We start from the raw sequence: 15,993 nt of genomic DNA, 5'->3' as shown, positions 1-15,993 counted from the left end.
CTGGTAACCACTGATTTCCTTTTGTCTCCATGAATCTGCCTATACTAGGAACCTCAGATAAGTGGAAAGGGCTAGAAGCTGAACTCACTTTTCAATGCTTCCTTGTTGCCGACACCACACACAGGTTGCCAGGTCCTCTGTACCCTCTCCTGCTCCGTACACTACCCCTCCTAATTCTGAGCTATCTTGCATTTGGGCTCTTTGTTTTAAAGCCTGGCTACCAGTTGGCAAGGTCATTATTACTGGCATGTCCTCCTTCCCTGGGTCTCTTACTGAGATCTTTCAAATCACATTTCTGCTTTATGCTCTGACCAATTCCAGCTCCTCCAAGTCTCACCTCCCTCTCCTAAAATTAATCTACCAGCTGCAGAGACTCCTTCAAACACTGCGATCCGCATGGCTGTGCTTCAGCTCTTCTCGTGGATGATGTGGTGCCTTGGAAAAGGTACTTCACCCTTTCACCATTTAGACTATTTCTAGTCAGAGGCTATACTACACAAAGGACACTCCCAGGACAATTATTTGTGACCGAGTTATTTCCCATCCATTTTACTGACTGGGCAGCTGAGACACGACCAAAGATGAGAAAATCCCTCATCTTCCTTGTCCGCTCCCTCCCCGGCCTCCTTCCAACATGAATGACAGCTGTTGACCAAAAAAGAGAAAATCTGTTTTCCCTCAGTGTTTCTTTCTTTCCTATAAGAAGAAGTAGTAAAATAAAACCTCAAAAATTAATCCTCTCAGACTCAGATGAGTTGGAATTGATGATAATCCTCTTTTGCCTAGCGTTTAAAGACTTCCACACTCATCAGGCTCCAGCCCCACCTCTTCACACCCCCCCTCCGCCCCCCCGCCCCCTTTTCCTCTCCCTTTGTCCCTCTACCCACCTCCTCCCTTTCGTCATCCCCACCCTCCATCCACACCTCCTCACCACAAAGTCAAGTTTCTGTAAACTCCAGGAAATCCCATTTTTTTAGCCCTATATCCAAGCCTTTCCCTTTTTATGGAAAACTTCACATGTTTCCTACCCAAACCTACCTAGCCTTAAACATCCAGTGAGAACCCCACCTTGTTCTACAAAGCACTGTGCCAATCTCTCCCCTTTTGTTTCCTAGACTATGTGTTTATTTCTACGAGGTAGCATTTCATTTTAAAATGAGCTACCCTAGTCTCCCTAGTTCAAGACTAAATCTCCTGAAAACCTAGAGAGATATATCATTTATCTCATGCATACACCATGGTGCCCAGCAATCGCTAGCACACAGACAGCAGACAACAAACACTTGTTGCTTGATGGATAATTCAGCCACAGCTGGGCTGAAGCTTATCTCCTTACTGTCAATGAAATAAAGGGCTTGCTAAGCAAATTAATACTGTAAACAGAGAGAGTTTGGCCTACTTTAATGTGAAAATCAACACACTATTTTAAGCAGCACTTCCGTGCCTGCTTCCATTCAAAGAATCAATGTGCTGATTGTGAGTATTGTCTGTCTGTTAAAGCATTAACAAGATTCACAAAGATTACCATCTTCCCCAGCCCTGCTGGTACTCCATGTGTGTAACCATGTTTCCTATTATTTCCTCTGTCTCCTGTATCTTAAGAATAAAATCTAGGAAAATGAACCCGTGAACAGCTTACCTCAGCAGACACAAAGGCCTTTTCTTTGCTTTGAAAAAACAGCCACACTTGTGGAAGGTCTTAGAGCAGTTTTGTTTTCTTTTTCCCTTGTTGGGAATAGAAGATGTCTTTGAAGGAGTTAGAAATCTAGGCGGCAGGAAGGACTCTGTAGGAAGAGCCCTTCAGCTCAGCTCTGATGGTTTTCTTACATCCTTCCCTTTGTGTCTCTTTCACTACTACTGGCACTTGAATACAACCACAACTTTTGAAAATCTTTAATAATCAGAACCCCAGGAATTTGCAACCCAAAATAGGGTCTAGCCACATCTCAAAAGGAATAGAAATCCTAAACGGATGCCCAGGTTTCAATTCCAGTTAAATCATGTTCTTCTCCTGTCTGTTTCCATCTCTCTAACAAACATAACCGGCTTACTCCAGTGCTTTTTCACACTAAATGAGAAAGGGCCGCCGAAAGAAGGAAATGTATTCAGAGCTATAGATTCCAATACCTTTGCCACCAATTGCTGAAATTTCTGTGTGAGTCATTGAGATTCTTCTCCCTACATACTGCTGCTTCAACTACTACTACTAAAAATAATAAAGGGGTCAGAGGGTCTTACTGGCCCTGGGCAAAGTAACTGGCATACTTTCACTCTAAGGGAATGAGGGCTGGGGGTGGGGGTGGGATATAGATGTGAGGAAGGAAGAAAGGAAATTATGGAGGTACAGTTCACTGCTTAGAGAAATAACTATCATTTAGCTAAAAATTCCTTATAACTTTTAAACTTTATACTATTAATTCCTACTAACCAGCCTACCCTCCCTCCATCTCTTTCTAGAATGGCTCATTTAGGCTTTACATCCCATCACTCCACAGCAGATTGATGTAGCTGGACCACAATGTGAAGGGTGGGGTGGAGTGGCCCACGGAAAGCTCAGCACAGGACTGATCATTACGGTGCCCAGATATGCAAAAAAGGAGGCCTGTAAGATTTTAAGGGGAGTAACAAAATCCAATTTATATTTAAAAACCTAACTCTGGCTGATCAGCTGTATGTCTTGGGCCATTAGTTGAACGTCTATGGCTTTGCCTAACATAAGAAACACAAAACACCATGGAAATTTAGAAAGGAGAAGTTGCTTTGGAAATCATGCTCATGCTAATTCACATGCAAATATGTACAATATATCTTTGAGTAAAGGTCCTATCCTATTTACCTGTAACCTCTGTGTGGAACAGAGCCTCACACATACTAGGTGCTCCCTGAATATTTGTAAATTGAATTCAAATTGAGTAAAAGGGTGCTGTCAGAAAGAACTATTATACAATGACAGGTAAGTCTTCGTGATAGTAAAGTTATTCTGAAGAAAGTAAGGTCTTCGGCTTCCTTTAATCATTGCATATCTGTTCTAGGATTTACCACAATTGTAAGATTATTTGCATTATTTGTATATGTGACTTTCTCTCCAATTGGAATACAAATTCCAGAATGCTGAAGACTGTATCTACTCACCCCCCTTGGCACTGAGCACAGTGCTTTGCACACAGTAGGTGCAAAATGGATGCACTAAAGTGTAACATTGGTCAATATTCTCTTCCAATTAAGCATGCAAGAGGTAACAGCGTCATACACACAGACCAGGATTCCCTTCAACAAAGAAAGATAACCAGACAATTATATGACCAAGCACAACTTTAACTGTATGATGAACAGAAGTCACTGGATGAATCATGAAAGGACACTGATCAAACTACCCTTCCCACCTAAAACCTGCCGTCCTATAAGGCTGTTCCTTCTAAAGCTCAGACCCAGAACATGCATTGGGAGTTTCCTACTGGCTCCAGCTATAAATGTATCAGATTAACACTGTATTTCCACCCCTCTAGGTGGTCACAAAGCACCGAGCTGATCTCCCTGTGCTATGTGGCTGCTTCCCACTAGCTATCGGTTTTACATTTGGTAGTGTATGTATGTCCATGCCACTCTCTCACTTTGGGATAGGGAGGATGGGAGGGAGGGAGATGCAAGAGGGAAGAGATACGGGGATATATGTATATGTATAGATGATTCACTTTGTTATAAAGCAGAAACTATCACACCATTGTAAAGCAATTATACTCCAATAAAGATGTTAAAAACAAACCAAAAAAACCCACTGTATTTCCAGAAAGCAATATATTCTCCACAGTGTTCTAGAAGAAAGAGAAAATTACAATGAAATGACATGTATTAAACATCCAGTAAAGTGCCTGGCAGGTAGGAGACCCAAAATACTTGATAGTCATTGTTGCATTTGTGCTTCTTTTTCAAGCATTGTTAAAAACTCACATGTCCTTTTGTAAAATGATACCAGGTGATTTTTAGAATCAGAAACCAGAAGATAGATTAGATAGCTACTAAAAGCAAAGAGGGAAGAAAATACAGATATTACATATGGTTGTTATAGCAACTGAAGGTGTCTCCTGAGCTCCCTCTCATTTTTTCCCACCCTTCACCATGATCCTGTTTTCATGTAAATAACCTCTGGCTTTTCTTTTAAGTTGTTCATCAGGATGATAGTAAATTGTGGCCACTGTTTAGTGGTGAAGACTCTGAAGTCCTAGGGGGAAATATAAAAAGAAACCAAAAAAGGGCTGAAAAGAAAAGATAACTTGAAATCAAGAAGGTGGAAGCTGGAAATATGTTTATGCAAAACTTATGGGGACATCAGCTAAGACTTTTCAAGGAGTGGCTTGTGAACCCATATGCAAGGGGGAGGGCAAAGAATTGCGGCTTCTCTTCATGCAAGGGACCTACTGAAATCTTAACAACCAAAGGGAATGAGAGAATAGAACACAAACAATAAATATTCATTTTCTGATCCAAACTAGGGTTCCACACAGCCTGCAAAGAAAACAGAATGCATCAAGTTCAGATTGCATTCCATCACATCTTGACAGTAGTGGGTTTCGCTAGGCAAATTTGGGGCTGTAGTTGTCAACATCGGGAGCATACAAAACATCCTTCAGCATGAGGCCATGTGATTATACCACCTTAGCTTTGGAGAATCATAAATGGGACACGTACATAAATGTAAAATGTCAGGAGCAGCCCTGGAGATCTCAGATTGTGGGTGAAGGTGAAGAAATTGAGGTTCAAAGAAGGACTGTGTCTTATCTAAAGTCACAGCTGGAAAGTGATGGGGTCCAATTAATAGTAATATCTAACAATTACAAGGATGTCAAAATGCAACAGGCACTGTTCTAAATGCCTCGTATGTAATCATTTAATCCTTAGAACCACCTTTATTATTAGGTCCATGTTAAATATGAAGTAATAGAGATATGGGTAGGTTGAACAGCATACTTGAGATTACCCAGCTAGTAAACAGGGGTGTCAGGGTTCAAGTCCAGGCCATCTGATCTCAGGGTTCATTTTCTTGGCCTCTTCGAAATACTGCCTCTCCCCAGGAACAGAAATCTGCCTTGTAAGCCATTCAGCCATTTGTCCTCATCCCACACCCAAGTAGAAGATGATGCCAGCTCAAGTTTCTAATAAAATACTGTTATTCTCTTGGCCTTTGCACACTTCCCTTGGCCCAGTGCACAGCGACTGCTTCTCTACACGCCACCGAGTCTCCCCTACTTCCCTTTCCCATTTGCCAAACAAATTTGGGAGAATAAATCAGTTCTATCCGACTCTATTTGGGAACAAATTCCCTTCAAATCACTCCACCAGACAGGTCTAAGACCATAGTTTAGCCACCTTTCCTAATTAAAAACAAAAACCAAACATGCCCAGGGTTCCATTTTGGAAAATAAGTATTTCACCAACAGAAGAATCTGTGGCTTTCTGGTCACAGAGCTCCCCAGAGTCCCTCTCATCTGTGGTGTCCCACAGGGAATCCCTGCATTCTGTAGTTACCATCCTGGAGCCTCAGGCATCCATCCTCCAGCCTGGGAGCCAGGTACAGGAGGAGGAGGCTGGAAGGTGGGAATGGCAGAGAGGATGGAGTTGCATGGACAACAGGTTCTGGGGACACTCTGAATGAGGCCCACCGCATTGATCCCATGTATTCCTAGGCGTTCTTGCTCTAAAAGAGTTCTCTGATTGAATCTCCTCCCTGTCCTGGATGTCAGCAAACACCATTCCTTCTGGCTGGACTCCATTGCCCCTAATTCAAATTTCACTTCCTCAAAAAGTCTCTTCTGCCCTGCCCAGTTAGGTGAAACCTCTCTGATACGTACTTTCACAGAATGTAGCACAATTGCTGTTATTTACAAGAATGTTCACAGCAGCAGTATTTGGCCAAAAACTGGAAAGTACTCAGGTACACATCTTCGGGAGAATGGATAGATAAACTGTGGTATACTCATAGGATGGAATATCATACAGCAACAAGAATGAACAAACTACGACCACTATTCAGAGTGACTGATATAAATGTCACAAAAGAAGCCAGCTACAAGACAGTATATACAGTATGGTTCCATTTATATAAAGTTCAAAAATAGGCAACATTAATTTTTTTCCCTTTCTAATCTCATTATTACCAAAATAATCAAAGATATAATAATCTCTCTCAGGTCTCAATTTCTAAAATTTTTCAGAGCAAAATTCATATTCGATTTGTTACTGATGAATCTCCTGTTCCTGGTATGGTGCCTAGCATGTAGTAGGTACTCAATTTATAATTTAAAAAAAAAATAAATGAATGAATGAACGCTTTACTTTTTAAATGATCTCTCCACCCCTCCAATCCTTTCTGAACTTCATGCCGGACCATTCTTATTTTAGTGTGATTTTCTTTAAGTCACTTTTTACTTTCAGTATTTACTGGCTCCCTAATGCCAATAAGAGAAAGACAACACTTGGATTCCAGGAGCCAAATTGTCTTTACAAATTTATTATTATTCTCTATGAGGATCCATCTTTCCAAAGAGAATGTGTTTCCTCCCTCCTCTCCTTCCCTGCCTTCTCAACACTCAGCAATCATATCTTCCTATAAAGTCCTTCCAAAGGTGATGGTCCACACCACTCATCAAGTCTTACCAGTCCCTCCTTTTAAGATGAGCAGATAGACAGAGACATCAATTCATATTTACATTTTACTTCTCATGTAGACTATTCACCCTGTGAGAACAACATCTCCCCTTGAAATCTTACAAATTCTTTGTCAGAATAAAGATCCCCAAGGCAATTTGATTGATTTTTTCATTGGTGTACTTCAACATGTGCAGAGCACATCTTAAAATTTAAAATACTTTCCATTTAAGCCAAAGAACATATTTTGAGCAACAAATGTGTCAGGTCCTGGGAAATGGACACCTCAATGCCTCTATTTGCTCCATGCTCTCTGCTGTCCTTCACCTCAGACTGACCCCCATGAAGTGGCTGGACAAGAGCCCATTGCTACAAGATTCAGTCCTAGGGACAAAAGCATTCCTTTCCTAGACTTTCCACTATTTTCCCCTTCTCAAGGCACACAAGATGTTCTCTTTGTGTGAGACATTCCTCTAGTGCCAAACAAATGAGGGTAAACAAAATCCATCTCCTCTGGCAAAGTTTCTCCAATCTAATTTGTGTAATTACCTATCTCCCTAATGATGTGCTTGTTTACAGATTAAAGCTATGAATCTAAGCGCAGAAATAAGATTATATCTGATGAATTAAATCCTCATTTGCTTAAATCATCTGGATATTTTCTTTCTTTCTTTAGAAAGAAATTCCAGGTAAAAAAGAGGGCATTGAAATCACTGGCTTTGAAAAGGTATATATGAAAAAAATTTTTTAAACGAGAAACTAAGCTGGTAACAGGCAGAGCTGTACACTTAGTCTTAGCCTTACTGATGGAAGATTAGCTAATTTGGAAAGTCTGGGAGGAAAAAAGCCAAAACAAAACACAATTTCCATTATTTGTTTATCCTTCTAAGATCTTTCCAAATGAAATAAAGACACTGCCACCTAGACCCTTTGGTCTGGCCCTGCAATCAACTGGTGACACAGCAGTGAACTTCTAGCAAATCCTAGGGGACCCAAAGTAGGGGGACAAGAAAGAGAGAGAGGGAAAGAAAGAGAAATGGAAAGACAGAGGAAAAAGGGGAAAGTGGATCCTTTTTTATTTATTTATTTTTAAATTTTATTTATTTATTTTTGGCTGCGTTGGGTCTTCATTGTTGCACGCGGGCTTTCTCTAGTTGCAGCGAGCAGGGGCTACTCTTCGTTGCGGTGCACAGGCTTCTCATTGTGGTGGCCTCTCTTGTCTCAGAGCTTGGGCTCTAGGCGTGCAGGCTTCAGTAGTTGTGGCATGAGGGCTCAGTAGTTGTGGCTCGTGGGCTCTAGAACGCAGGCTCAGTAGTTGTGGCGCATGGGCTTAGTTGCTCTGAGGCATGTGGGATCTTCCTGGACCAGGGATCGAACCCATGTCCCCTACATTGGCAGGCGGATTCTTAACCACTGCGCCACCAGGGAAGTCCTGAGAAAGTGGATCCTTAAAGTTACAGTCAGGTCCTTACACATACACCAAGATGTAGAGCTTAGTGAAGCATGTACCCACTAGACAGCTCCATCACTGACTGCTTTGACGTAATCCATATTCCTGAAGACAAAATATGACCAGCCCATGTAAATTAGTCCTTGTCAGGCTCTTCCTTGAACTATTTCTAGTGATCACACAGTTCTTTCTGAGAAACCTGGAGTCACCAAGACATAATAATAACAGCCCAGACATAAAGCTGAAAACCAGCAGGTATTCAGAACCTCCATGCACCTAACCAAACACAAAGTGCTTCATATAAGTTCTCTCATTTGTCTCTCACAACACTCCTGTGGAGTTGCCACTATCAATACCATTTTGAATTTGAAGAAATGGAGAATGAAGAAACATTTGGAGTATATAAGTGATTTTTTCAAGGTCACCTGGCTGGCGAAAAGTGGAGACTAGATGCACACCCAGGTTTGCGGGCCTCTAGTGATTCTCTTAACCATTACATTCCCCTCCTCCATTTGAACAAAGATAATGCCGAAGCAGCATTCAAATTAAATCCCGTAAGAAAACCATCTCAATCTTGATCCCACAGTCATTCATAAGTTGCATTTGCCTACCACTGAAAAAGAAAATAAGTGTAAAACTGTGTTTATCTGAACACACACTAAGTATCTCAAGCTTTGGCAACCAAAATTTCCTTGCAAAATCTGTGAAGTTAAGTCTACCACTACCACCACAATTCCTTCATGCATATAGATTCCAGCAACACAGGGTTTCAAAGAAGCCTTGAAAAAGTGTGCTCTGTTAGAAACTGTTAAAATTCAAGCTTCTAATTTCATGACATATGCAGTTTTACTCTCAGAAATAATTTCACGCTATCATTTTTGTGGTTTGTTTCTTTGTGGTTGACTTTTTTTTTTTTTTTTTAATTCACTTTTGATTGCATTGGGTCTTCGTTGCTGTGCGCAGGCCTTCTCTAGTTGCAGCGAGCAGGGGCTACTCTTCGCTGCGGTGCGTGGGCTTCTCACTGCAGTGGTCTCTCCTGTTGTGAAGCATTGGCTCTAGGTGCGTGGGCCTCAGTGGCTGTGGCACGCGGGCCCAGCAGCCGTGGCTCGCAGACTGTAGAGCGCAGGCTCAGCAGCTGCGGTGCACGGGATTAGTTGCTCCATGGCATGTGGGATCTTCCTGGACCAGGGCTCGAACCCTTGTCCCCTGCACTGGCGGGCGGGTTCCCAACCACTGCGCCACCAGGGAAGCCCTGTGGTTGACTTTTAAGTGTTGACTTTTCAAACAAATGAACACATATTTCTTCTTACTGGACCATGTTGTCACAGACTGAGTGAAAACGCTGAATGTTCTCAGTGAGTGCCTATAATGTTGCTTTTTAAGTGAAATGAATTCTGTGGTCTGCTTTTAGCAGAAAATTCTTGTATTAGGAAAGCTTGCTGACTAATCAACCTTTGTGATAAGGAAAAAATATATATATGTATATGTGTATACATATTTCACTGTTTTCAAGTTATATATAATTACATCTTCTCCAAAGGGCTTTCATCATCTCAACATCTATCATGCATAGTACTTAATTTGCACTGGGCATTGTGCAAAATGCTTGACATATATGATCTCTGGTAATACTCAGTTTAACCCTGTTAGGTGGATGCAACATTAGTTTCATTTTATATGTGAATGAACCATCTTGGAGAAATTAAATGACCTGTCCAATTTTGCCCAACTAGTAAATGGAAGAACCGAGAATCCAAACCCAGTCTTTCACCACCGCAACACACCACCAGTGTTTTGAACCCTTTATAAAAGTCAAGGGCATCTACACTCTGAAGTCTTTTACAGCATATTTAGTTCAGTCTCCATAATCCTCAGATTCCTCCCCTGCAAAATGAGAGCACCGGAGGGAGTGACCTCAGAGATCTTTCTGCTTTGTAAGGGACCCAACAGTTAACGACACTCAGTTACCGAGATCAGACTGGTGGGAAAGGAAGGAATGAAAGTGTCCAGCAAAATCCCCACGTGAACTCAAATTGAGTCCATAAGGATCTGCACTGAGCATCCCATGGGCAAGAGGGACGCCTTTTTATCTTGGTCACTTTTGCAGAGATGGACATCATGCAGGGGAGGGGCACATACATTATTTAACATTAGAACAAATGAAAATTATGACACTCTCTTCTAGGTAAAAACATAAACTTCACCATTTCCTCCCCAGGCCAATTGTTAGCACTGTTACAATTCTCCAAGCCAGAACAAGCTGAGAAAGTATGCAGTGTGCCCAACAGGGGTTATTAGACTATTTTTCAAGAAGGTGGTAGTTATGTAACGCCAACTTGCTTTGGGGCAGTGCTCAGATCATTGACTCAAAATTGTTCCTGGCCCTTTATCATGTAATACAATAAAAGTTATTATCACTGTGTCTTGCCTGTGTGCATGCACAAGTCCTAGGCAGAGTGGGAATGGTAGCCGGCATGGGGCAGTGGAATCCCTCGGGTTCCGAGTTAAGGGCCTAATTGGGTCTATTTTAAAGGCTGGCTGTAGCAAAGAGGATTTGTCGCCTTTGATCATGACTCCCTAGACACCAGGCTTCCTGCTGAACACAGACACTTCCCCCAGCACAGTCCCAGGGGTGTGTCCTGCACTCAGGAAACTCTGCTGAGGCAGCAGTGTCTTCTTCTGTCTTCATCACCAGCCCTTGCCTTCCCTGAATACAGCACAACCAAAAACACCAGTGTTCACCTTCCTATAAAATAGCCCCATTCTTTCCCCCTGACTTGGAACACCATGGGGAAAACAGTTCTTGAAGACTCAGAACATTTAAAGCTCCTTCGCTCTAAAGAGTGGGAAAAAAGGTGGTCCAGGAATTGGGCACCACGTAGTAACCTTCCAACCAATCCAGTTGTTTTAGTCTTCCAAAGCGTTCCCTCTCTATTCAACCAGGGTTAGCCCTCTCATTAGCTGCCTCCCAGGAGCCATTCTCCATTTTCTTGTGTCCAAATGCAGCAGAGGTTTGGGAAGAGGAAAGATATTAAAATGTGAGCCCGGGAGACAAGAATTCTAGGAGAGTTCCTATTGTGGATTGGCTTTACGAATCCCACTGGAGACTGTGACGAGAACTTAGATTTTGTGGCAAAGAGAGCTGCACTGCAAGAAGCAGCTGAAACCACAAGTGCTGGTCTTGCATAAATGTTCAGCTATGCTCAGAAGAAGACATTTTCAAGCACCTTCGTTACCTGACGTTTCTCGAGCACTAGTGTGAGAAGGGCACTGCATTAAGCGTGGAGACCAGGGAAAAATATATGTCATCTGTTCCTTAAAGCTGCTTAAAATTTGAATATTTATTAAACACTGCTTGTATACTCAGTAGATTTACCCATAGCCTATATTTATATGCTATTTGTATAGTGATCTATAGGAAAATGTCTTTGCGTGGTTCAAATCCATACTCTATCCCTACAAAGTCCTCTCAATCATTAGTACTTGAGTCTAAATTCCAGTTTCACCTGTGGTTCTTCTCCAAGCTCTTCTTAAATGCCAGCTCAAATCCTTCTCATCACCAGGTCATAGGTAGGATCACATCTAAAGGTTTATAACATGGATGAGACCTAAGCTATTGTCCAGTCTGGCATTTTCATTCTCAAATGGAGGAAATAACCCCAGAGAACTAAAATGACTCTCGTTAGGCACACAGGAAATTTGTGGTGGGACAGGGCCCACACCCAGGCATCCTGACTTCCAGCACAGGCCTCCCTCTTAGCTAGCTTCTGGCATTCCAAAGGCAAAGGATGAAATGTATAACAGACAAAAGACATCACTGTTGATGACGCACACCTTGTGACACACTGTGTGTGTTGGTCCTACCTTCTGTAGTGTTATCTTGAAAAAGTATATGTGAACATCACAAAGCACCACCAGCATCCACGGTGAGGCACTCAGCTGTTCACACAATGCCTCACAAACGGGACCAGTGGAGGAATGAATTCTCCAAATAGCTTTCTAACCAGTCTCTCTTTCTCTAATATTTTGTCCATCCAATTCTTCCAAACTGAAATGCTGATCATGTCACTCCCTGGTCCTTTCAGTCTGGTTTGCAAAGCCTTTCACGATATTATGCTAGGTTCCCTCTCTGGCCTCATCTCCCTCCCCAGACTTCCATCCTATGCCTTTCATGGGCTGTTCCTTCTCATGCTTGTAAGTTGTCACATGTATCAACCCTTCCATAGGGAGCATGTTTTCTACATCTTTTCACCTGAAAATTCTTATTTATCCTTTTTATTTACCAGGGACATAATACGTTATCTCTTCTCGGAAGTCTTTGCTAATATCATCCATCACCTCACCCCACTCCCATCTGGCTAAATTCTTCTCCTCTGTAAACACCTGTGTATTGCACTTACCAAGTTGTATTTTAACTATGTATTCTCCCCTTAGACTGTAAGCCACTTGAGAGGAGGCCTAGTTCTGTATTCTCAGCCCTATCAGAAAGTTAAGCGCATGGTAAGATTTACATGCGACAACAAAAGGCACAGAGTTAGTAAATAGAAAACAAATATGGGGCCCTGCAATCCATATCTTTAACTACTACCCTCTCCTTCTTCCTAATAAGACTTCACTGACTTTAGATGAGTACCAGAATGGTCACCCACAGAGCTAGGCAAACGTCCCCATCTCATCGCATAAAAGGACATACTCAGGCAGTGGAACACTGCCTCAGTTTAAAGACAGAGCAAAATCCTGCAGCTAGTTTGTCTCTGCCAAACAAGCAAGAGCCCATGGCCTTGGCCCAGGCTGCTCTCAGCAGTGAGTGGCTGAAGCCCAACGCAGAAGCCAGGTTCAGCACCGACTCATAGGGAACAGCTCCACCTGCCGAATTCCTTGACATTCCTCTCCCCCTTTAGCACAGTTTTCTTCTAACCTGTGGAGCAGTGGTCACAATTTTTGAGAAATAATAGTATCACAGAGGAGACAGAGAGGAATTTTGCATTCGGTTACTTGACTGCATTTTGTGCAGGATTATAAGAATGTATGTGTGACAAATATCCACACCACCTCTTGAAAAGGAAAGAAAAGAATGGCTCTGTCAACATGCCAAGGCTTTCTGCAGTGCTTTTTTTTTTTTTTTAAAGAATTAAGCCATCGGGGTACATGGTGCTATTATTTAATCTATCTCCCTCTTCTGCAAAGTGGCGATAATCTCTGTCTCCCTGTGGATGAAGGGGGGAGGTGTGAAAAGCATTCCAAATTCTCTGCTCATATCCATCAGCAAACAATGTGATAAATACTGATGTGGGTGGTAGGTGGTGTTAAAACATGGGCAAGCAATGAATAAAGCAGATTGTTTGGTAGGAAAATCTTGGGCAAACACATCAGGCATTTCCTGATGGTACAAGTTATTTGAATTACCAGAAATAGTGAAGGGAAAGTGACTGAACTGAATCACCTAAAGAAGAAAATGAGTAGACTGGAGGAAGGCCAGAGACCAAGAACTTCTGGGAAGGAAACATTTTGTCAGTCATCCCAGATTGCAGAAATGGTCTTGTCAAAAAGATGCAAAAACCCATTTACTATTCTGGATTTCTGTCTCTATTGCAGTACAGATATTGTATTTTAAGAAACTCTGTCCAACACTAGATTACTGTGCAGGAAAATTAACCAGTATGCACCAAATGTTTTAACAAAGAAAGATAATAGGTCTTAATTAGAAGCCCATGCTTTTGCAAGCAATTTAGCATAAATAAAATGCAAGCGGACCTAAAACCAAGAAAGTCCATTAAAAACATGAACAACTTGGCTATAGTTAATAAAAAAATAATAAATCAAGGTCAGACCATTCAAATTTATTCTGACTGAATTAAGGCAACTTAGCTGTTATGTTGAAACAGCAGGTTGCACACAACACAATCTAGCTTAAACAATCGTTGATTTGAAGAAATAAACCAAAGGCTCCTTCTTAAATAGAAAGGGGTATTTTCCAAGTGAGAGAAGAAACTATAGCAAGAAGAAAGGACCCCAAATTATTTGCTAAATAACTTCACTTGAGCTCTATTTTTAATTTAGTGCTTATAGCTACTACTGGATTTGAAATACTTCTATCATTTTTTTTAATCTACCCATAAAATGTTTGCTTAATCATACGACTAGGGTAAACTTTTGGTTTTCATAGAAAAGCAGTCCCATAGTTTTATTATATACTTATTGAATAGAATCTGCCTCAAAATTTGAAAACACAGCAGAGGCATTGAAAGAGATTATCCAGCTATAGGTATAAGTATCATAAGTCTGAAGATATAGATATAGAGGCAGAAGCAGAGATGTGTGTGCTTATTTAAACATCCTTCACACACACACACACACACACACACACGTGCACAAATATTAATTTGCCAATGTCCATGATAAAGAGAACCCTAAGTGTTTATATGTCTTTAGATATAGATTTATGTGAATACATTTTTGCATTATTTTAACCATGACAACCAGCATGCTACCTGTTGCCTAACAATGTTCATCTTATGTAAAAAAATGTTTCCTTCACATTTTTTCAATTAATCCCTAAGGAATGAATAGGCTTTGGGAGTTCTGAAAAGTCTACTTCTCAAAAGGACCCCTGGATCATAACCTTTCAAACCCTACAGAGAGTCAGTAGATGGACCACCAAGCTCTAAGTTCATGGACTATTACTGGGTTTGATCATGAATAAACTCCAGTGCCTGGCATGCTTGACAGGTATTAGGCACTCAATAACTAATGGTTGTATACATGAAAAACTTGAAGCTACTTAAAGGTGAAATGCCATAGTGTTCTAAATGCAGTAGAATATAATGTCCAAGAGCTGAGATTTTTTTACATCACAACTGTTTGGATTTAAATCCCAATTCTACATCCTGCTATCCCTGTGATGTTGGGTGAGTTACTTAACCTCCCATTTTTCAGTTCCTTTATTTCTAAAATGGGGATAATGGCAATACCTACTTCCTATTATTGCTAATACATGTATTACCAGGAATAGTGCCTGGCACATTGCAAACACCCATTAAGTGTTGGTTATAATCATATTGAATATCGCCTGAGCCCTCGATAAATAGTCCTTACCCACCTTTAATGGAAATCTTACTACGTCCAAACTCACTTGGAAAAGACAGCAACTCTCAAGCTGCCCTTTCAGGTAAATGTGCCTAAAAGAACATGCAGATTAAACCCATAATTATTTTCTCATTGTCACAGTGCTCTCGTTCAGTCCATTACCACAAATGCAATTTTATTTCTCACAGTGCAATAGCCCCTCATCTTTTCTTAAATGTTCTGGCCCTGCTGAGACTTTTGTATAGTGGGGGCCGGTTCTCAGTGCAGCTCCTTAAATGAGGAGCATGAAGGTGTTTCCTCCCTCAGGCCTGAGGCAACGCAAGCCCCTACCAGCCACCAGCTCATTTTTGAAGCTGGATCATCAGACTTCATTACGAAGTATCCCTACCCCTCCTGCTATGAGAAAGCTGTGACTACACTTCTCTCTCTCTCTCTCTTTCTCTCTCTCTCTGTCTCTCTCTCTCTCTATATATATATATATCTCTATCTCAATCTCACTCTCTCTGTCTACTTTGGGGTCATTTTACTAGAACTATTTGAATGAGGTAATCCATATAGTTTACACTTCATGAATCAGGACAGTGAAAAATATCCAGGCAGACGATCATCATGGCGTCTATATGCTGACCATTTATCTTCCAGACCAAAAAAAGGCCAATAAAACAATCCTAAATTGCTTTAGTGCTCTGATCCTTTAAAGTACTCTTATTAAGTACCTCTTATGTGCCAAATATTGGTATATAAAAATGAATGAAATGGAGTCTTGCCCTCAAGGAGCTCACCATTAATTGGAATACAAACCAGATGATGCTTAC

The 15,993-nt window shown here is 41.3% G+C and overlaps 1 protein-coding gene across 6 annotated transcripts in view; it reads right to left on the bottom strand.

The window, feature by feature from the left end:
- SORCS1 (sortilin related VPS10 domain containing receptor 1) overlaps window positions 1-15,993 on the bottom strand; it is a 576,899-nt gene that overhangs the window by 540,627 nt on the left and 20,279 nt on the right. The window lies entirely within an intron of this gene.

The sequence above is a fragment of the Balaenoptera acutorostrata genome, chromosome 16 (genome assembly GCF_949987535.1).
Source record: "Balaenoptera acutorostrata chromosome 16, mBalAcu1.1, whole genome shotgun sequence".
Classification (NCBI taxonomy): Eukaryota; Metazoa; Chordata; class Mammalia; order Artiodactyla; family Balaenopteridae; genus Balaenoptera; species Balaenoptera acutorostrata.
Note: the sequence above shows the minus strand (reverse complement) of the source record. Positions and strands in the feature narration are given on the sequence as shown.